Raw genomic sequence first — 26644 nt, forward strand, 5'->3', positions numbered from 1 at the left:
AGGTTTCTGAATGTTGAGCTTTAAGCCAACTTTTTCACTCTCCTCTTTCACTTTAATCAAGAGGCTTTTTAGTTCCTCTTCACTTCCTGCCATAAGGGTGGTGTCATCTGCATATTTGAGGTTATTGATATTTCTCCCATCAATCTTGATTCCAGCCTGTGCTCCTTCCAGCCCAGAGTTTCTCATGATGTACTCTGCATATAAGTTAAATAAGCAGGGTGACAATATACAGCCTTGATGTCCTCCTTTTCCTATTTGGAACCAGTCTGTTGTTCCATGTCCAGTTCTAACTGTTGCTTCCTGACCTGCATATAGGTTTGTCAAGAGGTGGGTCAGGTGGTCTGGTATTCCCATCTCTTTCAGAATTTTCCACTGTTTACTGTGATCCACACAGTCGAAGGCTTTGGCCTAGTCAATAAAGCAGAAATAGATGTTTTTCTGGAAGTCTTTTGCTTTTTCAATGATCCAGCGGATGTTGGCAATTTCATCTCTGGTTCCTCTGCCTTTTCTAAAACCAGCTTGAACATCTGGAAGTTCACGCTTCACGTATTGCTGAAGCCTGGCTTGGAGAATGTTGAGTATTACTTTGCTAGCATGTGAAATGAGTGCAATTGTGCGGTAGTTTGAGCATTCTTTGGGATTGCCTTTCTTTGGGATTGGAATGAAAACTGACCTTTTCCAGTCCTGTGGCCACTGCTGAGTTTTCCAAATTTATAGTACAATGTTAAATAAAAGTTATGGTACATAGGCATATGTGTTGGGCCAGCCAGTGACTGAGAGTGAAATGCTGAAAGCAGTACATTTAAAAATTTTTTCTTTATTTATATATTTGTTTTCATTAACATATAATTGACTTACAATATTGCATTAGTTTCAGGTGTACAGCACAGTGATTTGATGTCCTTTTACATTACAAAATGGTCACCATAATAAGTTTAGTCACCATCTATCACTATACAGAGTTATTATAATACTATTAACCATATTCCCTGTGTTGTGCATTGTATCCCCATGACTTGTTTATTCTATAACTGGAAGTTTATACATCTTAATCCACCTGTTTTGTCCATCCCCATACTATCCCTGCTCTGGCGACCACATCTCTTCTTTGTATCTATGAGTCTGTTCCTGTTTTGTTATGTTTATTAGCTTTTAGAGTTCACACGTAAGTGAAATCTTACAGTATTTGTTCTTTCTTTAAAATAAAAAAAAAATTTTTTGAGCATACCACATGGCACAGGGAATCTTAGTTTCCTGAGCAGGGATTGAACCCATGCCCCAAGCACTGGAAGTGTGGCATCTGAACCACTGGCCCACCAGGGAAGTCCCAGTATTTGTTCTGAAACCACTGCTCTAAGTATGGTTGGCTATTGGTTATTTTTAGATACCTTTCAATAAGTTAGAGACTGTTTCTAGTTTCTTAAGGTTTTCAAAAATAATAAATGGATATTGAATTTTATTAAATTCTTGTATCTGAAAGTGAAAAGTATTAGCTGCTTAGTCGTGTCTGACTCTTTGTGACCCCATGGACTGTAGCCTGCCAGGCTCTTCTGTTGATGGGATTCTCCAGGAAAGAATACTGGAGTGGGTAGCCATGGCCTCCTCCAGGGGATCTTCCTGAACCAGGGGTCGAACCCAGATCTCTGGCATTGCAGGCAAATTCTTGACCACTTGAGCTAGTTGGGAAGCCCCTTCTTAAATCTACTGAAATAATATTTAGGTTAATCATATTTAATTTTAGGTCAAACTTTCATTCCTGAGAAAAAATTAACTTGATTATGTTACATTATCATTTTATAAATTTTGGGATTCGGGGTTACAATATTTTCCCTAGGATATTCTTTTGTTCTTAAGTAGAGCCTAACTTGGTGATCAGCTTCCTTTCTTGTACTGTCTTTGTCTGGGTTAGGTATGGAATTATGGTAGCCTGAAAATATGAATTGTGGAGGGGGGAATAATTTTTTTTATGTGCTTTGGAAGAATTAATGTAAGATTACAATTATTTTTTATAAGAATGTTTGATGGAATTTGACTGAATTTCTCTGAATCTAGTTTTCTTTGTGTCTGTGTTAATCGCTCATGTTCTACTCTGAGAAGCAGTGAACTACAAACTAGAAAGTTTTCTTTGTAGAAACCTTTTAAAATATTGATTAAATTTATTTGATGATTGTAAGAATATTCAGATTTTCTATTTCTTCAGTTATTGTTGGTAAGGACTTTCCCCCTAGGGATTGATTTGTTCCATATGGTTTTCAAATTTACAAAAAGCTGTTTATCACATTCTCTTTTTGGAATCTGTGTTTAAAAAAATAGCCCCAAATCCCAGGTAAGCACATTATCTTTACCCTGAGCCATTGTTCCAATGAGAGGATTTATTGGTTATTACACTGCTGATTCAACCTCTACTGACAACCTCTACTATCATTTTGAAAGTAGTGATGACTAATTCAGATGTCCCTACCTTGACTAGGTATTTGCCCCAAAGCTGAGTTTTAACTGGCCTTTATTGTACCAAAACTTCCTGAATGTTGTCTTATCCCAAGATTGAGAGACACTGTACAAATCCCTCAGTTTGTGGACTCTGTTCTTTCTTGCCCTTTTCTGCAAACCTGCCAAATTTCTGTGAACACCTATCTTCCCCCTGGCAACTTGTTGAATGCAGCCAATTGTAACTAAAACATATGACTAACATTTTGCTTTCTGAACTCTTCCCCTAGGGTTATAAATTCACTAGATACATCTTCCAGATTACTTCAGTGACAGTTCTACCAAAAGCTTCCCATTGTATGCAACTGATTGCCATTCTAGTTTCTAACTAATTTCCCTGTTAGTTCAGTTCAGTCGCTCTTTTTGCGACCCCATGGACTGCAGCACGCCAGGCCTCCCTGTCCATCACCAACTCCTGGAGTCCACTCAAACTCATGTCCATCAAGTCGGTGATGCCATTCAACCATCTCATCCTCTGTTGTCCCCTTCTCCTCCTGCCTTCAATCTTTCCCAGCATCAGGGTCTTTTTGAATGAGTCAGCTCTTCGCATCAGGTGGCCAAAGTATTGGAGCTTCAGCTTCAACATCATTCCTTCCAATGAACACCCAGGACTGATCTCCTTTAGGATGGACTGGTTGGATCTTCTTGCAGTCCAAGGGACTCTCAAGAGTCTTCTCCAACACCACAGTTCAAAAGCATCAATTCTTCGGTGCTCAGCTTTCTTTATAGTCCAGCTCTCACATCCATACATGACCACTGGAAAAGGACACTACTCAGGAAAGGACATTACTAAGCCAACGTCCCCTATTGAGGGATTTTTGTTATTAGCAGAGTCCTCCTAAGTGGTAGAATACCAATTTCTGTGTCTTCCAAGGTAAGCCTGGGTTGTGCTGTAGTACCAAATGACTTCAAAATGTCGGGCGGCTTCACACAGCTTTGAGAGGTCAGTGTTAGATGGGCAGAGGCTTTCCGCCTCACAGTCACTCCTTGGCAGGCACTGCCAGGACGACAGCGCTCAGGGGAGGGGTGGCTGCCCTGGTCACTTGCATCTTTGCTTGTGGCCCTTTTCTTTGCCCCTCCTCTGTTTTGCTCTGCACATAGGGAGCTGACACCTAAGGCCCTGTTTCATGGGTTCCCGTGTCAGCTGGCTTCCTCATGGCTTTGTCGGTGAGAGACACTAGAGGGCAATTCCTGGGTATCTGAGATTCTGGAAGGCAGAGACTACTGTCCTCTTCCACCCCCGCAATGTGTCATTTTTGCACCAAGATTTGTAGCCCATCAGAGTTCCTCATAGTTACGCTCATGCTCGGGTCTGCTTCCCAGTTTTCCACTTGGGTGGGAAATCTTTGGTGGTGAGCATTTGCCAGCATCTTTAGCTTGTCCAATTTAGTTTCAGGGTGAGTTTTGGAGAGAATCAATAATTTCATGATGCTGCCATCATTCTTTTTCAGGAATTCCCCCTGGGGCCACTTTAAATTTGAGTTTTTGGATCACAGAGTTGATGTGAACTTACACTGTGAACCCATGAGAGAGAGAGCCCTCTGGTTATGAGATCTTAGGCGGATTATTTTTTTCCTCTTCCAGCCAGCATACAGGTAGAGGTAGATTGCTCCTTCCAGCAGAGAGAGGTTTGGTTTCATTACTTTTTTCCTGGGGGTGTGGACCTTTGCCATCTCAGCTTGGTACAGAGGTCTTTATTTGATACCCTACCTTGGGTAGTATCTGGGGTTTTCCTTTCCACCATACATCCTGCATATTTATTGAATGTGTCTCCAGAATTAGCACAAACCCTCCAGGCAGAGTTTCATACTTGCTTACCACTCAGAGTTCCTGCTCTCATTTCATTTCTGGATTCTATAGACTCTTGTGAATGCGACTCAGAAGCATTCAAAGTATTTTAAGAAACATTTTATCCTGCATTTTAGTTAATTCAATTGTGAGATTGTTCAGAGTATCTAATCTGTCCATAATACCAGAAAAGGAAGCCTACTTCTAGTCTTTACTTTTTATTCCTTCTGTAGCACCAGAAAGAGGTTGCTGGGACAATGGTCCCCATTTTGAAGTACTCGAAAAAGGCGTGAAAAATAGATGAGTGGGTTAGTATCGATTACTAGTTAAGTAACAAGGTAAATGGATGCATTACATATTAGTCATTTGTCTGGAGTTTCTCAGGTCCTCCTATCTGCTAGAAGGTTGGGAGAAATGTTTAATCATCTCAAATTAAAAAGAGAAACACATGCTTGCTACAACAGATCAAAAGATTCTTGGGTGGAGGAGGCTTGCTACATTTAGCAAATAATATACTACTTTTAAAAATATAAGTATGTTTCAGGCAATACTTGAGATATCCTTAGGCCAAAAAAATTGTGATCTGAAATTAAAATTTGACTGGGTGTCCTTTATTTTATCTAGTAACCCTGCTTGCGTTTCTCCTAGTCACCTCTTGCTTATACATTCTGCTCACAAATTCTTTCTATTCCTGTTTCACCTTTCATGAATATTCCCTTTTCTTTGCTCCTGGTTAACCTGAAGGGAACAGTTCTCTGATTTCTTTGAAACATATTGTAGCTGTTTTACTCATGATTTGTAGAGGTTGATGTCAGGTTTGTGTGATATTGCAGCAGAGCTCAGCAAGCACTTTGAAATAGATATTAGGTATACTTGTTTTTCAAGATCCACAGCTATGCCCACAACCTTGAATTTATACACAGCCATCTGTTCTCTGGGCTTTTGTTACTTTACCAGCCTTCTCTGTCTATGATGAAAGGAAAATCACAATGGAGTTGGTATTGCTAAGAGAGCTCTCTAAAATGGAGCAGGGAGGCCATTAAGGAAACATCACTTTTGCTCATCTCAGCCTGGATGGAATTGAACCTTTGACCTGATGAAGTCATCTGGAACATTTGCCAGAAACTCAGGAAACTTATCAGATCCTTACCCTAAAATTACTTGTGACAGTCTATCTACTTACCGGACCCCTACCCTAAAACAACTTGTGATTCCTCAAGGACAAATATTGATGTTTATTTTTATTTTAAATTGAAGTATAGTTATTTACAATATTGTATTAGTTTCAGGTATATAACAAAGTGATTAAGTTTTATATATATATACTTTAAAATAATATAACAATATATTAATATTAATATATTTCAGATCATTTTCCATTATAAATTATTACAAGATATTGAATATAATTCCTTGTGCTACACAGTAAATCCTTGCTGTTTATTATGTAGAGTGGTTTGGGTCTATTGATCTCATATTCCTGATTTATCTTCCCTCTTTTCCCTTTGGTAACCATAAGTTTGTTTTCTACGTCTGTGAGTCTATATCTGTTTTGTAGGTCAATTCACTTGTACTATTTTTTAGATTACACATATAAGTGATATCATATTTGTCTTTCTCTGACTTATTTCACTTAGTACAATATTCTCTAGGTCCATCCATGTTGCTGCAAATGGCAATATTTGGTTATTTTTCATGGCTGAGTAATATTCCACTGTGTCTGTGTGTACCACATCTTCTTAAGCCAGTTATCTGTTGTTGGGCATGTGGGTTGTTTTCATGTCTTGGATATTATAAGTAATGCTGTTACAAACTTTGGGGTGCATGTGTGTTTTCAAATCTGAGTTTCTGTCTTTTATGGATACATGCCCAGAAGTGAAATTGCTGGATCAAATGATTGCTCTATTTTTAGTGTTTTTAGGAACTTACATACTGTTTTCCATAGTGGCTGCACCAATTTAAATTCCCACCAGTAATGTAGCAGAGTTCCTTTTTCTCCACACCCTCTCCAGCATTTATTATTATTATTTTGGGTACACCATGTGGTGTGAGGGATCTTAGTTCCCAGACCGGGGATCAAATTCATGACCCCTGAAGTAGAAGCATGGAATCCTAACCCCTGGACTACCCAGGAATTCTCTGCAGCATTTGTTATTTGTAGACTTTTTGGTGATAGTCATTCTGACCCATGTGAAATGATACCTCATTGTGGCTTTGATTTACATTTCTCTATTATTAGTGATGTGGAGCATTTTTTCATGTGCTTATTAGCCAGTTGTATATCTTCTTTGGGAAAAAAATGTCTATTTAGTTCTTTGGCCCGTTTTTTGATTGAGTTGTTTATTTTTCTGATACTGAGTTATATGTGCTGTTTGTATGTTTTTGGAAACTAATCCCTTGGTGGTTGCATCATTCACAGATATTTCCTACCATTTGGTTGTCTTTTTGTTTTGTTGATGGTTTTCTTTGTCATTCAAAAGCCTTTAAGTTTGACTAGATTCCATTTGTTTATATTTGCTTTTATTTCTTTTGCCTTGGGAGACTGAGATCTAAGAAAATGTTGCTATGATTTATATCTGAGACTGTTTTGCCGATGTTCCCTTCTAGGAGTTTTATGGTATAGTGTCATATTTATATTTTTAAGCCATTTTGAGTATGATGTGAGGGAGTGTTCTAATTTCATTGTTTTACATATAGCTGTCCAGCTTTTCCAGTACCACTTGTTGAAAAACTGTCTTCTCTCCATTGCATATTCTTGCCTTCTTTGCTATAGATTAATTGAGCATATGTGTGTGAGTTTATTTCTGGGCTCTGTTATATTGACTTATACATCTGTTTTTTTTGTCTGCGTGTGTGTTTTTTTTTTTTTTTTTTGCCAATACCACACTTTGGATTACTGTAGCTTAATGGTATTGTCTAAAGTATGGAGATGTTACTTCTTCAGCTTTGTCCTTTTCCCTTAGTATTGCTTTGGAAATTCTGGGTTTTTTTTTTTTTTTTTGGTTGTTATTCCATATAAATTTTAGTATTATTCTAGTTATGTGAAAAAGGTCATGGGTATTTTGATAAGAATATCATTAAATCTGTAGATTGCATTGGGTGGTATAGCCATTTTAGCAATATTAATTCTTCCAATCCAAGAGCATGGGATATCTTTCTGCTTCTTTGACTCGTCTTCAGTTTCTTTTATCAGTGTTTTACAGTTTTCAGCTTATAGGTCTTTCTTCTCCTTAGTTAAATTTATTCCTAGGTGTTTTATTTTTTTGGCACAATTTTGAACATGCTTTTTAAAAATTTTCTCTTTCTGATATTTCATCATTAGTATATAGAAATACAGCAGGTTTCTTTATATTAATTTTGTGTCCTGCTACCTTGCTGAATTAATTTATTCTAATAGTTTTTGTGTGGGGAGTTTAGGGTTCTCTAGATAGAATATTATGTCATCTATGAATCTTGTCAGTTTTATCTCTTCCCTTCCAATTTTGATACCATATTTTTCTTTTTCTTGTTTGATTGCTGTTGCTAGGATTTCCAATACTACGTTGAATGGAAGTGGTGAGAGAGTGCATCCATGTCATGTTCCAGATTTTCATGGAAAGGCTTTCAGCTTTTCACCATTGAGTATTACACCTTAGCTGTGCATTGATCATAAATACCTTTTATTATGTTGACACATGTTCCCTCAATGCCCAGTTTGGTGGGAGATTTTATCACGAATGGATGTTGAATTTTGTCAAATGCTTTATCTGAGTCTATTGAGTTGATCGGTTGATGGTTTTGTCTTTCCTTTTGTGAATGTGGTATTTCACTTTGATTTGTGTACATTGAACCATCCTTGCAACCATGGAATGAATATTTTCTCACTCAAGTCAGAGTTAATCACAAGTCTCACTGGGCACCTTAACATCCTCATGGCTTTTTGTCTTTATAATCCTCGGTCTTTCTCTTCCTCAGAACACTCTTTTGGGGGCAACCCAAATCTATGTCTCTGGAATTACAGTTTGTAAAAGTCCAAATAAACTCTCTTCCTATTTGCAGCTTGTATTATTTGTTTGGTTGATACCATCTTCATTTAGCTCCTCCCTCAGTTTCTACGTTGTTCTCAGACTCCACTCCCTACTCCCCCTTCCACACAAACTTCTTATTACATAGGGCAATTTGATCCTCTTTTCTTCCCTTTTGCCCATCCTGCACTCATAAGGAATATCTTTCTACAGCCAGAGGCCAATAAGGATGCTATAAATATAACATATTTTTCTCTTATAAGGATTCTGCCACTAGTTTTTAAAACCAACATCTTTTCTCCTCCTTCTCCCCACCCTGCATGGGCTTTAGTGCTTATAGATGTGAGCATAAAAGAAAAGGCAAGAAAGAATCATCTGTAATTAAAGTACTGAGACTAAGCTGTCTTGAAAGGAATTAGGAACACCAAGTGTTGTGAAATTTAGTCTCACTGATAGCAAAATTATTCAAATGCATTTATAGCATTGGTGGATCCAACAAATGTTTTTATGCCTGCTTGCTAAGTCACTTCAGTTGTGTCCAACTCTTTGTGACCCCATGGACTGTAGTCCACAAGACTCCACTGTCCAGAGGATTCTCCAGGCAAGAATACTGGAGTGTGTCACCATGCCCTCCTCCAAGGAATCTTCCTGACCCAGGGATCAAACCTACATTTACTTATATCTCCTGCATTGGCAGGCAGGTTCTTTAACACTATTGCTACCTAGGAAGCCCAAGAATGCTGGAATGGGTAGTCATTTCCTTCTCCGGGGGATATTTCCAACACAGGGATGGAACCCGTGTTTCCTGTGACTGTTGCACTGGCAGGAGGATTCTTTACCTCTGAGCTACGGGGTTTCCCATAATGTATTTATATTTTTCTTTTAATTGATATCAAAATAGTGATTATAAATACAATATATAACATCAAATTTATAGTTGCAAATTTATGAAGACTTATAGTTAAAATATCTGGTTTTCATAATACTGTATGGTTAAAATATTTTATGTTAGCAATTTTTTTTAGTTATGGCATCACAAAAAAATTTTTTTACAGCACCCTATATACTCTAGTACTTATTATTACCAGTAAGTTTTATTTGGTTTTTAAGATGATCAAGATGACAAATTTAAGCTTATTAATTTCCTTCATAAATAGTGCTGAGTAATAGTAGCAAATTGGTGCCTTTACATGAAAGTGATTGTTGTTGCATGCTTCTGATGTTATGGTGAGTGCCTTGCTGAGAGCAAATAGAGCTGCTCCAAGTACATATGGCCCTTATCTCAGTCACTTTAGTATGACCATCATTCACTGTAGCTTCGAGTTCTGAGAATATCACTTCTTCAACCAGCAGATTTCATGCTCACCTTAATGCTTCTAGGATCAATCTGCACTTCTATATGAATCTACATTCATAATTGACAAACGCCAGTGTCTTACAATGTAGGTAAGAAGTTTTCAAAGTTCTTGGCAAGAAAAATTAGAGATTACATTTGACAATGATCCTGGATGAGGACCTGTGATTTGTTGCATTTTTATACTCAATTCTTCATCACTTCTTGCTTCTACACTGTTGCCGTAGCCTTATTGTGGCTGAAAGTTGTTTCCCCACTCCTAACTTTGGGCTCAACTTGGTTCTTTTAATGGCTTGTGCACAGAGGTGGTAGTATACTCATTCCAAACCGAGGCAGGGAATTTCCATAGCACCTCTTATACCCTTGTCATTGCCATGAGAAGAACATGCCTGGACTAGCCCACTGTTCCAAGGAGGGTAAGGGACCTGGGGAGTAGAACTTTCCCAATCATGCCTAATCTAGATTAGTCAACATGAAGATGCATTAACAATAATAAATGAGTGTTGCTTTAAATCTCTGAATTTGAGGGAGAATTTTGTTTTGTTTCCTTACCATTTTTATGGCAATAGATGATAGATCAGGAGATTCCTAAATTTTTAAAAGTAAAATGTTACAAAGATTGAATGAAGTATGACAGTTTTCAACTTTCCTGTTAATTCTGATTGATGTTACTAGTTGCCTGATGCGTTGTTCTGAAAAGACATTTGAAATTGAGTCTAGATTTAGCACAAAAGTGATGGGATTGATTATTAATGTCTGCCACAGGAGTTGGGAGGGGAAAGTGGAAGAATGTATGCTATACATCTTCCCTCCTTACTCAGACTCACCTCAAGTGTGACTGGCTATTAATGGCTGGTGGGGTAAATGGATCAACAGCAGCTTTCTGAAGTAGATTATAACTTGTCATTGAACCCCACTCAACTCATTCTGTTTGTATTTTGTGTGTTGTTAGTCACTCAGTCGTGTTTGACTCTCTGCAACCTCACGGACCATAGCCCTCCAGGCTCCTCTTTCCATGGGGTTCTCCAGGCAAAAATACTGGGCTGGGTTGCCATTCCCTTCTACAGGGTATCTTTCCAACCCATGGATCAAACCTGGGTCTCCTGCATTGCAGACAGACTCTTTACCATCTGAGCCACCAGGGAAGTATTGTATCTATGTGTATGGAGGATGCTGTGTTTGTTTGGCCTTCTCCATGGCCACTGTAATGTTCTCCTAGTATGCATTCCTGTGCAGTGGAGGCTAGAAAGCTCAAAATCACATTTTTAAGACTCCCTTAAGGTTATGGCTGCAATTTAGATTTTGCCAAACAGATGTACTTGTGCAACTCAGAACTGAGTTAAGTGGGAAGAGGGTCAAGGACTGAAACGTCATTGGGCTGAGCAGGATTGTGAAAGACTAGCAGTTTCTTTAGTCAGCACAGAAATGATTTTCCTTCCTCAATTTCTTCCTGCCTTTCTTCCTGTCCTTCATCTTTGGTTCTGAATGACTCCATTCCACATGGCCTCTGTCCTTATTCCAGTGGCAAGAGGTAGGTGTGTCCTCCTAGCACCTCCTTAGACAGTGACTGGCTTTGTTCCTTCCCAACCCTCCTTACATTATTGATGACAGCATTCCTTTGAAACAGTAAAGTATTTGATTTTTATTTTCCCTGGAAAAAAAATAAGGAGTAGCTTAGGTTACATGAGTCATGTAGATGCATTTCTGAAGCCACACAATTGAGCATGGTGTTGGAACTGGGCTGCTCTTCAGGGTGGAGTGGGAGGAGGATTGGGTTTCTTGCCTAAGAAAACTCTAGCAGTCTGATCCTGGGACTTAATGACCTTATGTAGGTTGAGGGAAAAAAATCCAATCATCATTGCCCAGTTATATTTACCATTTAATTAATGGGTAAAATTTCTTACCCTTTAAAAATCAATAATAAAATGAAATATTGGAGGTAGAACATATCAGATTTCAGGCATGAGGAAATCATCAATAGCCGCAGTATAATGGCATGTTGAGTTGAAAGTGACTTCAGAAGTAGTTTAATCTAATACCCTGCTCAATGGAGAAATGTCTTTTTACACCATCCGTAAGAGGGCTAATCTCTTCTAAAACATGCCAGCAAAAGGGTAATCACTACCTCATCAGAAAATTCCAACTCACCTCAACATTTCTCAAAGTGTGTTTTATTTTGGGAACTGATAATTTGCAGGAAAAAGTTCTGAGGTCAAATACATTAGGGAAACATTTTATAAAATTGTCCCTTCTTGGAGAGATCATGTAAAGTAGCGCAATAAGAGCTCTGCAAAAACATTAATGGGGAATATTTTCTATTTTGTTTAACTCAGAATTTTCCAAATACTCGACCATGAAACTACTCTGCCCCTTGCCCTTCACTAAGGTCATGTTTGGGAAAATCTGTAATAATCATAAAGCTCTTTCTAATGAGACAAGTTTTTTTGTCCTTGTATCTTCTCTCACACTTATACCAATTTGTCTGAATCACAACCTAGAAGCACAGAAACAAATGAATAATCTTATTCCCACATAAAAACTTGATGTACAGTGGTTCTCTCAGGACTTCGAGTGGGTGAGGGGTGGCAGGTATGCATGGAAAGAGAAAGCATCATGAGGAATGGAAAAAGAAGCCAGTCTGTCAATTTTTCTGTCTGGCTTGTGACACATATTCTACCCAAATTTCTTCCTCACTTTACCCGATAGGGTGACCTTTCTAATCTGACCATGTTCTACCTTTTTAAACTTTAGTGCTTCCCATCTTGGTATAGGCTTCCCTGCTGGCTCATCAGTAAAGAATCTGCTTGCAATGCAGGAGATGCGGGTTCAATCCCTGGGTTGGGAAGATCCCCTGGAGAAGGGAATGGCAACCCACTCCAGTATTCTTGCTTGGAGAATCCATGGACAGAGGAGCCTGGCAGGTTATAGTCCATGGAACTGCAAAGATTCAGACATGACTGAGCAACTAACACTTAACTTTGACTTTCACTTCTTCATCTTGGTATGGATAAATTTCTTTTTTAAGAAAGTTATTAACTTTTAATTGGAGGATAATTGCTTTACAATATTGCATTGGTTTCTGCCATATATCAGCATGAATCAGCCATACACATGTCCCCTCCGTCTGGAACCTCCCTCTTACCCCATCTCACCCCTCTAGGGTCACAGAGCACCACTGTGCTTTCTGAGCTATTACAACAGTTTCCCATTATCTATCTATTTTACACATAGTAATGTGTATGTTTCCATGCTACTCTCTCAATTTGTCTCACCTTCTCCTTCCCCTGCTGTGTCCATAAGTCTGTTCTCTTTGTCTGAGTTTCTGTTCCTGTCCTGCAAATAGGTTCATCATTACCATTTTTCTAGATTCCAAGTATACAAGTTAATATATAGTATTTGTTTTTCTCTTTCTGACTTACTTCACTCTGTATAATAGGCTGTAGGTTCATCCACCTCAACTAGAACTGGCTCAAATTCATTTCTATTTATGGCTGAGAAATTGAAATGGATAAAGTATCCATGCCCCAAGCCAACATCACCATATCTGTAGAGTTTTCAAGTTTTGCCTGAATTCTCCCCAGCCTAGATCCCCAGTAGAGTTAACCACTACTTGGTACTACCCTTGAATGCTGTGCATAATTTTTATTTCTTGGTCTTATTACTTCACGCTGTAAATATTTGTTTGTATGTTTTTCTCTTATTAGATATGGATTTCTGAAGAGAGGGATTGTATTAGTTTTCCTAGCGCTGCAGCAAGAAAGTACTACAAACTGGGTGGTTTGAAAACAAAAGAAATTGATTGACTTGTAGTTCTGGAGGCTAGCTGTCTGAAATCAAGGTGCTAGCAGAGCTGTGCTCAGTCATGCCGACTCTTTGTGACCCCATGGGCTGTAGCCCACCAGGCTTCTCTGTCCATGGGATTTTTCATGCAAGAATATTTGAGTGAGTTGCCATTTCCTTCCGCAGGGGACCTTCCCAACTCAGGGGTCGAACCCAGGTCTCCTGCACTGAAGGCAGATTCTTTACCACAGAGCTATCTGGGAAGTACTATGTGGCCAGGTGCCAGCCTATATTTTGAGTCTTTATTACTAAGGAAGAGAGTTCAAAGAACATATGTTGGAGGGAAACTAGCAATCTCCAATATAAGTCCTTCTCTCCCATTGGGATTTTGATGGAATTATATTAAACTTATAGATGAAGCTGGGGGTAAATTCAATTATTATGATATCACAATTCGTTAAGCAGAATCATGGCCTGAATCTCCATCTATTTGGGTCTTCATTTATATTTTTTCAGTTCAGTTCACTTCAGTCGCTCAGTCATGTCGGACTCTTTGCAACCCCATGGACTGCAGCACACCAGGCCTCCCTGTCCATCACCAACTCCGGGAGTTTACTCAAACTCATGTCCATTCTGTTGGTGATGCCATCCAACCATCTCATCTTCTGTTGTCCCCTTCTCCTCCTGTCTTCAATCTTTCCCAGCATCAGGGTCTTTTCAAATGAGTCAGTTCTTCGCACCAGGTAGACAACGTATTGGAGTTTCAGATTCAGCATCAGTCCTTCCAATGAACACCAGGACTGATCTCCTTTAGGATGGACTGGTTGGATCTTCTTGCAGTCCAAGGGACTCTCAAGAGTCGTCTCCAACACCACAGTTCAAAAGCATCAATTCTTTTGCGCTCAGCTTTCTTTATAGTCCAACTCTCACATCCATACATGACCACTGGAAAAACCATAGCTTTGACTAGATGGACCTTTGCTGGCAAAATAAATCTCTGCTTTTTAATATGCTGTCTAGGTTTGTCATAACTTTCCTTCCAAAGAGTAAGCATCTTTTAATTTCATGGCTACAGTCACCATCTGCAGTGATTTTGGAGCCCAGAAAAATAAAGTCTGCCACTGTTCCACTGTTTCCCCATCTATTTCCCATGAAGTGATGGGACTAGATTCCATGATCTTAGTTTTCGGAAAGTTGAGCTTTAAGCCAACTTTTTCACTCTCCTCTTTCACTTTCATCCAGAGGCTCTTTAATTCTTCTTCACTTTCTGCCATAAGGGTGGTATCATCTGCATATCTGAGGTTATTGATGTTTCTCCCAGCAATCTTGATTCCAGCTTGTGCTTCCTCCAGCCCAGCGTTTCTCATGATGTGCTCTGCATATAAGTTAAATAAGCAGGGTGACAATATACAGCCTTGACGTACTCCTTTTCCTAGTTGGAACCAGTCTGTTGTTCCATGTCCAGTTCTAACTGTTGCTTCCTGACCTGCATATAGATTTCTCCCGAGGCAGGTCAGGTGGTCTGGTATTCCCGTCTCTTTCAGAATTTTCCACAGTTTATTGTGATCCACATAGTCAAAGTCTTTGGCATAGTCAATAAAGCAGAAGTAGATGTTTTTCTGGAACTCTCTTGCTTTTTTGATGATCCAGTGGATGTTGGCCATTTGATCTCTGGTTCCTCTGCCTTTTCTAAAACTAGCTTGAACATCTGGAAGTTCATGGTTCACATATTGCTGAAGCCTGGCTTGGAGAATTTTGAGCATCATTTTACTAGCATGTGAGATGAGTGCAATTGTGCGGTAGTTTGAGCATTCTTTGGGATTGCCTTTCTTTGGGACTGGAATGAAAACTGACCTTTTCCAGTCCTGTGGCCACTGCTGAGTTTTCCAAATTTGCTGGCATATTGAGTGCAGCACCCTCACAGCATCATCTTTCAGGATTTGAAATAGCTCAACTGGAATTTCATCACCTCCACTAGCTTTGTTTGTAGTGATGCTTCCTAAGGCCCACTTGACTTCACATTCTAGGATGTCTGGCTCTAGGTGAGTGATCACACCATCATGATTATCTGGGTCGTGAAAATCTTTTTTGTACAGTTCTTCTTAATATCTTCTTAATACCTCTTCTTAATATCTTCTGCTTCTGTTAGGTCCATACCATTTCTGTCCTTTATCGAGCCCATCTTTGCATGAAATGTTCCCTTGGTACCTCTAATTTTCTTGAAGAGATCTCTAGTCTTTCCCATTCTGTTGTTTTCCTCTATTTCTTTGCACTGATTGCTGAGGAAGGCTTTCTTTTCTCTCCTTGCTATTCTTTGAAACTCTGCATTCAAATGGGTGTATCTTTCCTTTTCATCTTTCCTTTTCACTTCTCTTCTTTTCACAGCTATTTGTGAGGCCTCCTCAGACAGCCATTTTGCTTTTTTGCATTTCTTTTCCATGGGGATGGTCTTGATCCCTGCCTCCTGTACAATGTCACGAACGTCTGTCCATAGTTCATCAGGCTCTCTGTCTATCAGATCTAAAGAGAAAAAATACAAAATGAAAATAATGACCAAAAAAAGAAACCAACGCAACAGGGGCATATCATTGAAACTATAGCTTTGAAGAGAGAGTACTCTCCCTAGAAGTAGCATAGACTTGGACATCAGATGGATTTGGCTTCAATCCCAACTCTGCTGGGGCTTCCCTGGTGGCTGAGATGGTAAAGAATCTGCCTGCAATGGTAAAAAATCTGCAATCTGCCTGTGACCAGGGTTTGATCCCCGGGTCAGGAAGATCCTCTGGAGAAGGAAATGACAACCCTCTCCAGTATTCTTGACTGGGAAATTCCATGGACAAAGGAGCCTGGCAGGCTACAGTCTATGGGGTTGCAAAGAGTCGGACGTGACTTTCACTTTTTTTTTCACCCAGCTCTGCTACCTAGTAGTTAGGGGAGTTTAGACAATATCTCTACTTCTCAGGTCCCTCACTCAAAGAATGGGAATGATAAATACATACTCCACAGGGTTGTAAGGATGATGTTCAAGAATTTTGATAAACAATGTCCTCAACAAAACTCCCACTCACCCTTTAAATAGCATTTCAAATGCTGCTTCATTTAAGAAGTCTTCCCTGACTTCCCAAGGGTAAGTATAGGTACTTCCTTCCTACTATGCTTCCTTCATAATTCACATATACTTCCAGAAACCAGTCATTAATTGTATTGTAATTGCACATTTGTCTGTCTTCTAATGTGGCTTCTTGAGGCCAGTGAGTGTCTTTTTCTTGGGTATCTCTGATATCTAGTGCTATACCCCACATTTAGAACATGCTTTAAAATATTTTCTAATAAATGAATGAAGCACTTATTAAAATTTCTGGCACTTAATAGGTGTGTAGTAAAGATTAATTTCAAACTTCTTTCCATTTTCCCTTTTTACATTGTGGGTATATCATTTAAGGGGTATGAGGAAAGATGAAGAGCATATTCAGATAGAGAGGTGGGCTGGGTAGACTTATACATAAACATAAAAACATTTTGGTTTCCCCATCCTTCTGACTGCCTCTCTGGGTCGCAGCTCATCTGCGTGATGAAAGGAAGCGGGGCTTTTCCCTCACTATCTTGGAAAACAGATTTGATTTCACTGGATCTTGCACTCTCTTCCTACAGGAACACTCATTTATTTCTCTAAGGGTAAATATTTGTGGCAGGCACTGAACACAATAAAATACAGTTCATTTATCTATTGATTTATTTTGTCTTAGAGTCCTGATTTTGAGGTACTTCTTGAATATGATATACAAACAGATGCAAAGGGCCCCAGAGTCTTGGGGGGAGAGTATGTGGGTCTATTTGGCAAGGGAATTAGGATTCATGCTGGCTTTCACACTAGACTTCCAAGAGCAGCATCTAGCTGATAACTTGCTCTCTGAAGACCCTGACCTTGCACTGATGTAAAACAGTTCCTTGCAGTCCTATTTGTTGACCCAATCTCTGGGCCTTGCTATTTGCTAAAGTGAGAAATGGTGTAAGTTGCTTCTCATAAGGTCAGTGCCCTGGGTTCCTAATATTATAAACAGATGTAAATATGAAAAATATTACAAACTTTTTCTAGGGCAAGTCTTCTGGCCAGTTTATCATCTCTGGAGGATTCCTGTATATCTAAGTACACTGATATCCAAAATGGTTCATTCATTCTCAGTTGATTTAGTCTACTAGGGTTGAATGAATATTTCTCATTTCTAGAAGACTCTTATCGTGAAAGGCGTAAGTACTTCCTATGTACTCTTTGACCATCAGGTTTGGCATGGTCCAATGAGGAATGTGTACATCTTTGGGAGTAAGAGTGAAGGACAAGGAAGCCTGGTGTGCTGCAGTTCATGGGGTCACAAAGAGCCGGACGTGAGTTAGCTACTGAATAACAACACCGCAGCACAAGAATAGAGGGTTTAGTTGTGCTGAAAAGCAGTGGAGGGGTTTGGAATGGTGCTAGGCTAGGAGACATGAGACCACAGTTACAGGTTTGCCCCTTCATTTAATAATCAATTGTACTGAGTCACATTTTAAAAACCCATTTCCTTTAAGAATCATTTTTTCTCACTCAGATGTACATCCTATTTCCTGGCACATTTGAAGCTAGTATCCAAAATTTAGAGGACGGGGTGGTGGGACTCACTAAGATATTAGCATATAATCATTTGCCAAATCTAACATTTTTATGGAGAAAGTAATATTTCTAAAGATTTGGTATGTCTAAATTCTTTGATAAAAGATTTCTGAATAAAACTTGTTCTGAAATATCAGTGACTCAGAATTCTTATGATTAGAAATATATAAAGACGACAAATTTTGGTTTTAAATATCATATGTCTCTAAGAAAAACAATTCTTTCTTTCTCTGTATCTTATTTTTTAGTTTTTGTCCTTATACTTGCATATTTTTAGATTGTTGTATTAACAGTACACATACTGCTTTGTATTCTGCTTTTGTTTCAGTGATAGATAAAATAATGGGCAATCAAAACAGAGTTATTTTGAATATAATCGTAACTAAAAATGTCATTTACAAAATCACACAAGTAGGAGGAAAAGGAAAGAAAAGAGTGTCTTATTTGTAGACCCAGTATTAACAAAGCCACATCAGAACAATATTTTAAAATTTATCCTTCTTGCTCTTTCTGAATTTCCACTGCTTGAAAGAAGCTTACACATCTGTTTATGGAGCCACTGGGACTCAAGTAGCTGCTTGAGAACCCAGCAAGCTCAGGTGCCTCACTGTCTGTCTCTGTCCTTTGAGACTGCTGTAACAACGTACCACATACTGGGTAGTTTTTAAACAACAGAAATTTATTTTTCACAGATCAGGAGTCTGTGAATTCCAAGATCAAGGTGCTGGCAGATTCAGTGTTTGTTCATAGACGGTTGTCTTTTCACTGGGTCCTGATGTAACAGAAGGGACAAGGGAGCTTTCTGGGGTCTCTTTTGTAAGAGGGCTAATCCCATTCCTGAGGGCACCACCCTCATAACCCAATTATTTCCCAAAGGCCTCACCCACAAATACCATCACTTTTGGGATTAGGTTTCAACACAGAAATTTGGGGAGGTCACCAACATTCAGTCTATAGTGTCCCCAAAGCCATTTTCTTCTGTTGCTCTGGGTATACCTGCTCAACTGAAGTTGACCAGCAAGTCCTGGGGAGATACTTCCCTGCTTCTGTGATGCAGTCTCCCACGGCCATCTGCCTCACTTTGTCCGTATTTTGTTGTGCTGAGGTTATTTGTTTGTTCTCGATGAGGCAATAGTTCATCTAATTTACATAAAGTGGAAAGAGTTGCTTCCTTGACTTGGCATTGTCCATTCTTAGCAGAGTCCTAAATCGGGTGCCTTCCCTCTTTGTGTTCTACTACCTTCCAATAAGGGCTTCCCTGGAAGCTCAGATGGTAGAGAATCTGCCTGCAATGCAGGGAACCTGGGTTCAATCCCTGAGTCGGGAAGATCCTCTGGAGAAGGGAATGGCAACCCATTCCAGTATTCTTGCCTGGAGGATTCCATGGACAGAGGAGCCTAGTGGGCTACAGTCCATGGAGTCGCAAAGAGTTGGACATGACAGATCGGCTAACACAACTACCTTCCAGTAATATCCAGCTTGACACTGGTCACAGACATTAGGGGATGGTTGTCATTCCACATCAGAGAAGCACTCCATAAACACATTCCTGACTCTCAGCTGTGCTTGTACCTTGGCAGCAGGAAAGTTAATTTATGATCATCCTATTGAGTTTCAATCTTAGACTAGTTGGTAAAAACCTTGAGCTTCTTCTCCTTTCAATTACCTGGACAAAGCACAGCTCTGAACCCTCAGAGATAGAGTTAAGGTGTAAAATAAGACTTGAGGGCGGGTGTGTCAGCAAATGCTGGCTCATGAACTCAGATTTAGAACTTTGCTGAGGCTTTGAATGCAGGTGCATAAATCTTCCCCCACAATGCTCCCAGAAGGGCTGGGGCAGCAGGTTTCCTCTGGGAGCTGCTGTCCCTGGGCTGCCCCTTTTGTCTGTCTTTCCGCAGCAGTGTCACAGTCACGACTTGATTGCTCCCACTCAGACCCCTGAACTTGAAGGTTTTTCATTCTCTATCACTGATGACCCTGGGCTGACAGCAGTGGCAGAGCTATTTTCATCACCACTGCAATTCTATGATTTCCTACATTTTTTTTTAAACTGAGGACCCAGCAGGACTAGTATTTGTCATGGTGTAACTATAAGCTCATATCTCCCAGATGGAGAGCAGTTCCGTTCGTGAACCGCCAAGGTCTTGCCAATAAAATTAGGTCATATAAATAAACTTTCATACATTTTATGTCATTAATCATTTTATTATCAGTTTCTAGAAAATAGCAGTAGCCCCAAGATCCCTTGGGCCATGCTTTTAAAATTGGATCCTTATGAGATAAAGAATACTGTTTTTTATTTATCCTGGTAAGTCCTATGCATTTGATAATACTCACTTCTTAAAACAGTTCTTGAAAACAGCTGGCTTCCTAGCATTTGGTCTTGAGCAACCTCAATTTATGGCTTTGGTACACAAGTCTATTTCAGTACATCTATTCAGAGTGCAGTAATTCAAATACCTTTAAATTTTTTCTTGTTTTTTGCAATCACCCAACAGGGCCATGTGGACTACAGGACTTAGAAACAATTAGGTGACCATATATTCTGGTTAGGATAAAATTAATACTATAGATATACTAGAGGCTTCCCTGGTGGCTCAGTGGTAAAGAATCTGCCTGCCAAGCAGAAGACACAAGAGAAAACGGGTTCAATCCCTGGGTCAGGAAGATCTCCTGGAGGAGGAAATAGCAACCCACTCCAGTATTCTTGCCTGGAAATTCCCACAGACAGAGGAGCCTCGTGGGCTAGAATCAATGCCATAGAATTGCAAAGAGTCAAACATGGCTGAGTGACTGAGCGCGCACACACATTCTGGTTGGTCTAAGGTAAACCCAATTTTATGCCTATTATTTTGGTGTAAATATTAATAGGGTCTCCTTTCATGCTCAAATTCTCCTGATCTGGACAATGAAGTACATGTTCGCCCCTGAGATAATGTCATTAACTACTGGCTGTATCCAGATGTTAACTGAAGGCAGAGCACTCTATCATGTTATTTTCAGAGTCAAGTTTCTTATATCTGTCTTATGCTCTTTCCCTCAACACTGATGCTGTTACACTCAGGAAGGAAGTCACCTTATTCCTTGGTTGTATCCTCCTTCTCAGTGTCTTCCTCCATTCTCTGCGGATTGAAGAGTCTTTAAATCAAAAGGTTTCAAGAATTAAACTAAGTGTCCCAGTTGTGACACTCTCCTTCAGGAGAGGAAACTGTTTCTATTTTCTGGTATAATCTCCACTCAAGATAAGGATGAGAAAAATATCCAGAAGCTCCCCAGTCTCTCACCTTTAGTACTGGCAAGTCCTTCAGATGGGCTGGGTTGTCCTCTATTGGTGAATCACCCCTTACACACCCATGACCAACCCAGGCATGCATTTGCTGCTGTAACCATCTCCTGGTTATGCCCACCCCTCTGCAGGAGATCCACCCTCACCTACCAGGAAGAAGAAGAAAGCATTTGGCCTTGGGCATGGAATCCCCATTCATAGGATGCTTGAAATGGGAGGGGCTTAGGTGATCATCAGGATGATTTTTAAATTATGGTCATTTGTCCCAGTTAAGACCTTCAGAGTGTCAGATCCCTTCTGTTTTTTCAATAGTGCTAAACCCTTCCTTATTTCTCTTGATCCTCTTATAAGGAAACATTTGAGAGCTGTCTGTAATATTCCTTTAACTTCATTTTCAGTGGAGTCCACCCATCACCTCTGAGAGTCCATACTTTCTTCTGTACACTAAAAGTGCATCCAATTGTTCCAAACATCAAACAGTTCTTCTTTCAGATAGAGTAATTAATATGTAGGGCAAAAGTAAATGGGACAGAGATGCATCATCATTCTGGACAGTGCCCTCCTAGTCCCCTACCCCCACCCTGGTCATTCTCATATTGATAACTCAAAAGATGACCTCCAGATCCCATTAGCCAAACTAGCAAAAGTCCAGCTTTCCCCAGCCTCATTCTTCCCTCGTATTTCTGGAATTACTGTGGTGGTTAGTGGCACTGACCCGCTACTGTTCAATATCTGCATAGAGTGTATGTATGCTTCCTCCCTACCCAGAGCTCTGCATCCGTGGTTTCAACCAACTGGGGATCCTGGAGTGCTAGAGTGTGGGTGCTGGTCACTCAGTTGTTCTGACTCTTTGTGACCCCATAGACTGTAGCTCTGGACTGTGGCCCACCAAACTCTTCTGTCCATGGGATTTTCCAGGCAAGAATACTGGAGTGGGTTGCATTTCCTTCTCCAGGGGATCTTCCCAACCCAGGGACTGAATCCAGGTCTCATGCATTGCGGCCGGATTCTCTACCATCTGAGCTATCAGAGAAGCCAGCACTGTAGCAGTTACTATTTATCTGTATGTAAGTGGCTCCCTGTGGTTTGTGTACATGCTCAGTGATGTCTGACTCTTTGTGGCCTTATGGACTATAGCCTGCCAGGCCTCTCTGTCCGTGGGATTCTCCAGGCAAGACTACTGGAGCAGGTTGCCACTTCCTTCTCCAGAGGATCTTCCTGACCTAGGAATTGAACCTGTGTCTCCTGCATTGGCAGGCAGATTCTTTACCACAGAGACACCTGGGAAGACCCCCTGTAATTCAAACCAGTGTTATTCAAGGGTCACCTGCACCTGCAGGTAGTTTAGGAACTCAGACACCTCCTTGAGGCTTCCACTGGCTATAGGAATTAGCCTCCAACTGAGAATAGCTTGCTCTGAAGTTGGCAGAGCCTGGATGTTGGTGCTGCCTACTCACCCAGAGATCCAAATTTCACTCTCATGGGGACAGCTCCTTCTATGATAGACTCAATTTAACGAGATCTGGCTGGTGGTAGAGAGAAGCATTTAAGCAAGGTTGTTTGTGCCCACGGAATTTTGTTTCTGTAGTGAAGTGGCTCTGGCCACTACCAGTGGGGCAAACTGGGTGGCCACGACCAGCTTTGTGGAGGCCCTGGCAGCCCTGCAGGAATCTGGTCAGCTGAGCTCCCACATCTGCAGACCCCACTGCCCCTCTCCGTTATCCACCAGCATGAGGGAAAATGACAACAGTGGAACCTCCTGGGAGAAGGACTCATCTTCTTTCTGCCTTGTCTTTTCGGTCCCACAGAAATCCACCCTGGGCCCCAAGGGTTAAGGCCCTTCTAACACAAGTCTTCTCCAGGGTAGCTCAGCTGGGGAGGAGTTCTGAGTCAGAGGCTGCTATCCCGAGCCTTAGCCTTAATGCCAAGACTAATCCACTGCTCTGGATTCCTTCCACCTACACGGTTAGTTCCTTTTAGGATTTTCACTACCCTTTCTTACGTTCAAACTCAGACTGTCTCACTCTCAGTCCATCAGACAGTTTACAAATACTTTGATTTTTCTTTTACAATCAATTTACAAATCTTTCAAAAAGAAGGATTTAGGGGTCTTTCAGAAGTCTTTAACTCTCTTTCTTAATTTATAGCTACATAAAGATTGTGGTCACTCATTAATTCTCAAGCTTTAACACAAATGAACATACTGAGCAAGACATAATGCAAATCTGTCATTTTCCTGAGTCTGGGCCAGGTCTTGCCCAGCCAAAGTATCTTGTAAAATATGATCACACTGAATATTCCTTTTTTTTTTTTTTTTTTATAGCTTTCATGTTTCTACTTCATGAACATTCTTCCATGAAAATAAATGTTTTTCTGCAGCATCATTTTCATGGCTGCATAACATATTTTGCTAATCCTTTAATATGAGACGTTATTTCAACTTTCTCACTATCATGGACAATGATAAGATGTATGCCCTGTTATAAACATCTCTGTGCACATCACTGATTGTTTCCTTAGGATGATCTCCAAGAAGTAGAATTTGCTGGGGAAAAGGACACTCCAGTTACACCAACATCAGTAGCTTCAGGGGCTTTGCAAAGGGCTGTCAGTACTCACCTAAAACATTTCAAGAGACATTCTCTGGTGGTTTTTCTTTTAAATGGTCTGTAAGTGAAAGCAATCAAGGCTTAGAATTGTTCACACACACATACATGTGGCTACTACTGAATCTCTGAATAACAAGCTAGGATTGTACAGTTTAGTTAAATGCTTTCTCTCAAAATATCTCTTATTGAATATATTTTTAATATTTGCTTTTCAGCAAAAGATAATGACAGCTGTAATACCAATAACTTGCCAGGAAGGGCTTTCTCTAATTCTCTGAGTGTTTGTGTGTCAAAGGAAGAGCCTTTATATCCTTTCAAAAGCACAACAAATATGATGGGGTGAGGGTGGGGACAAAACAGCATCTGAAAGGCCTTCCTGTTGGGGAGATGTCTGTGAGAGGCCAGGAAGTATTTATTGGTGGGGGTGGGGCTGGTTTTCTCCCCCTCCTGCCCACAGATTGGACGTAGCCTTAAGAATCCTCTGTCTTAATGAAGAGTGATGTTTGTCATTGTGGGTTTCAGAGTGTCTCCTGGGACCCTCTTCTAGCCTTCTTATAATTTCTGTAGTATTTTGGCTCTAGAATTGTGACATTTTGTCTTTTTCCCTGAAGGCCCAGGAAGAATGAGGAAACCATCTGTGCTTGTCCTCAATACTGTGTTTAAGAGATAAAGAAGCAATTACTTCTCTCCTCAGGCAAGCTCTTTTTCTGTCCAGCCTCTGCCTTGATCTCTCTTTAGTAAACAGTAAAAAGCAATGTAGCAATTCCACAGCCAGGAAAAGCCTGTGGCTGGCTGCTGCCCCCAGCTACTTCAGACTGCATTACTAAACATACAGCATATGGAATGAATAAAACACCCATCCCTGAGTGCTCTGCAAGTCTTCATCCTGCAAACATTTCCATGCAATATGCACTGGTCACTGGGCCAAATGCTGAGATTCACGGCTAAAATGACAGTCCCACATGTAAGGAACTCAGGAGAGGGAGACAGATGTGGCAACAAACAATTGTCATATGAAGATATAATTATTTTAATGAATGTTTGTTCAAAGGGCAAGAGGTGGTTAAGGAGGTGGAACATCTGGACAAATAGCCCATGAGGTCTTAGAGTGCAAATAGATGGAGGATAAACTGGCGCGTGGAGGAGGGAATTCCAGGCAAGGCAACATCGTGTGCAAAGTCATGAAACTATACTGGTTAGAAGGTTGGGTCAGAACATCAAGTATTCTAGTTTTGCTATGAATATATGAGGAATGAATGTGCAGGAAATGCAGTTAGAGAAACAGGCAGGGGTAGGTGATGGGTGTGTCTTATATGTCTCATGTGAGAGAAATTGTCCCCCAATACTTGTTTTCTCTTCTCTTCAATTAGCTATAGGCATATTTTGCTGGACAGATAGCTGCTAGGATTAAAGGCTATATTTCTTAAGCTCCCTTGAAGCTAGGTGTGACCAGGTAACTAATTCTGTAAACTGTGTCACCTGCTCCAGGAAGTCTTCTCTTAGGCCCTTAAAGACTGGAGCGTGAGCACATTGCTTTTTGTTTGTTTAGTCTGTGTTCCTTTCTCCATCTAAATTCTGAAAAGCAAATTATGTCACCCATATAGAACAAGGTAAGTTGGTCCCTGGTTTTCTGATACCTGACTAACACACTAAGAAAGTGAGTTTAGATTTTGTGCTATTGCTGATGGAGAGGCAGTGGAGAATTTCTGAAGGTGAGGTAGCAACATAGTTGGAATTGCATGTGAGAACCATCTCCTAAAGACCCAGGGAATGATGGATTGAATGGGACAGATGGTTTTATACTGAATCAGCTTAGTTAAACTGGAATTTGGCTTTCCAGAATTTCCTCCTCTGTCTGGTTCTCAGTTAGGATTGGCTTCAAGAGAAAGATTTGAAAGGGGAAAGTGAAGCAGCATCCATGTTTACATAGAAAGTTGATTTGGGGTCGGGTGCTGCTATAGTTCAAACACGCAGTCTCAAATCTGCTGGTTCACCTTCTTTGCATGAGGTAGGAACTGGGATGGCAACTATTTCACCTACTGACGATCTCTTTCAGCTCCTCCAACTTCTGGGCCAACCATGGTTTAGGTTCTAAATAAAAAGTGAGGGCTTTCAGGTGGTGGGAGACTGACAAACACCCCAGTTTCCCTCTTAAGTTCCAACTTACCCCTGTGGGTTCCCATTTGTCCTTGCTCTCCCACTTCCTATCCATTTTTCATTCCCAACTTCCTGCCCTGCTGACTTCAAGCCAGCACTAAATGAAGGAGCATCGACTGTATATAAACTCTGTCATCAGTTCCCTAAACTGCATATGGTCAAATTCCTGTCTCTTGTTACTCTGAGCGGTTCTACTTTTCTGGTTGAATCCCGACTGATGTTATATATAAAGATGGTGAGGGCAGGGCTATAACTTTCTTATTTCCTACTCTGTGTGTCTCCAGAGTCTAAAACAGTGCCTGGAAGATAATAGATGTTCAGTAGCTATTTTTGGATGAAACACTGAAAAGGATGAATATGAGAGAGCTTGGGGAAGCAGAATTAACAGGGCTTGGTGATTACTTGGACAAGGAATTGAGACAGAAGGGTGAAATCCTCAGCATCCCCATGTTTTTGACTTTTGGCAACTAGGTGAAGATGATGCCATATGCTAAGTTAGGGGACCTGGGAGATGGATAAAGAGGGGTGTGT

This window comes from Cervus canadensis, chromosome 2, assembly GCF_019320065.1.
Source record: "Cervus canadensis isolate Bull #8, Minnesota chromosome 2, ASM1932006v1, whole genome shotgun sequence".
Classification (NCBI taxonomy): domain Eukaryota; kingdom Metazoa; phylum Chordata; class Mammalia; order Artiodactyla; family Cervidae; genus Cervus; species Cervus canadensis.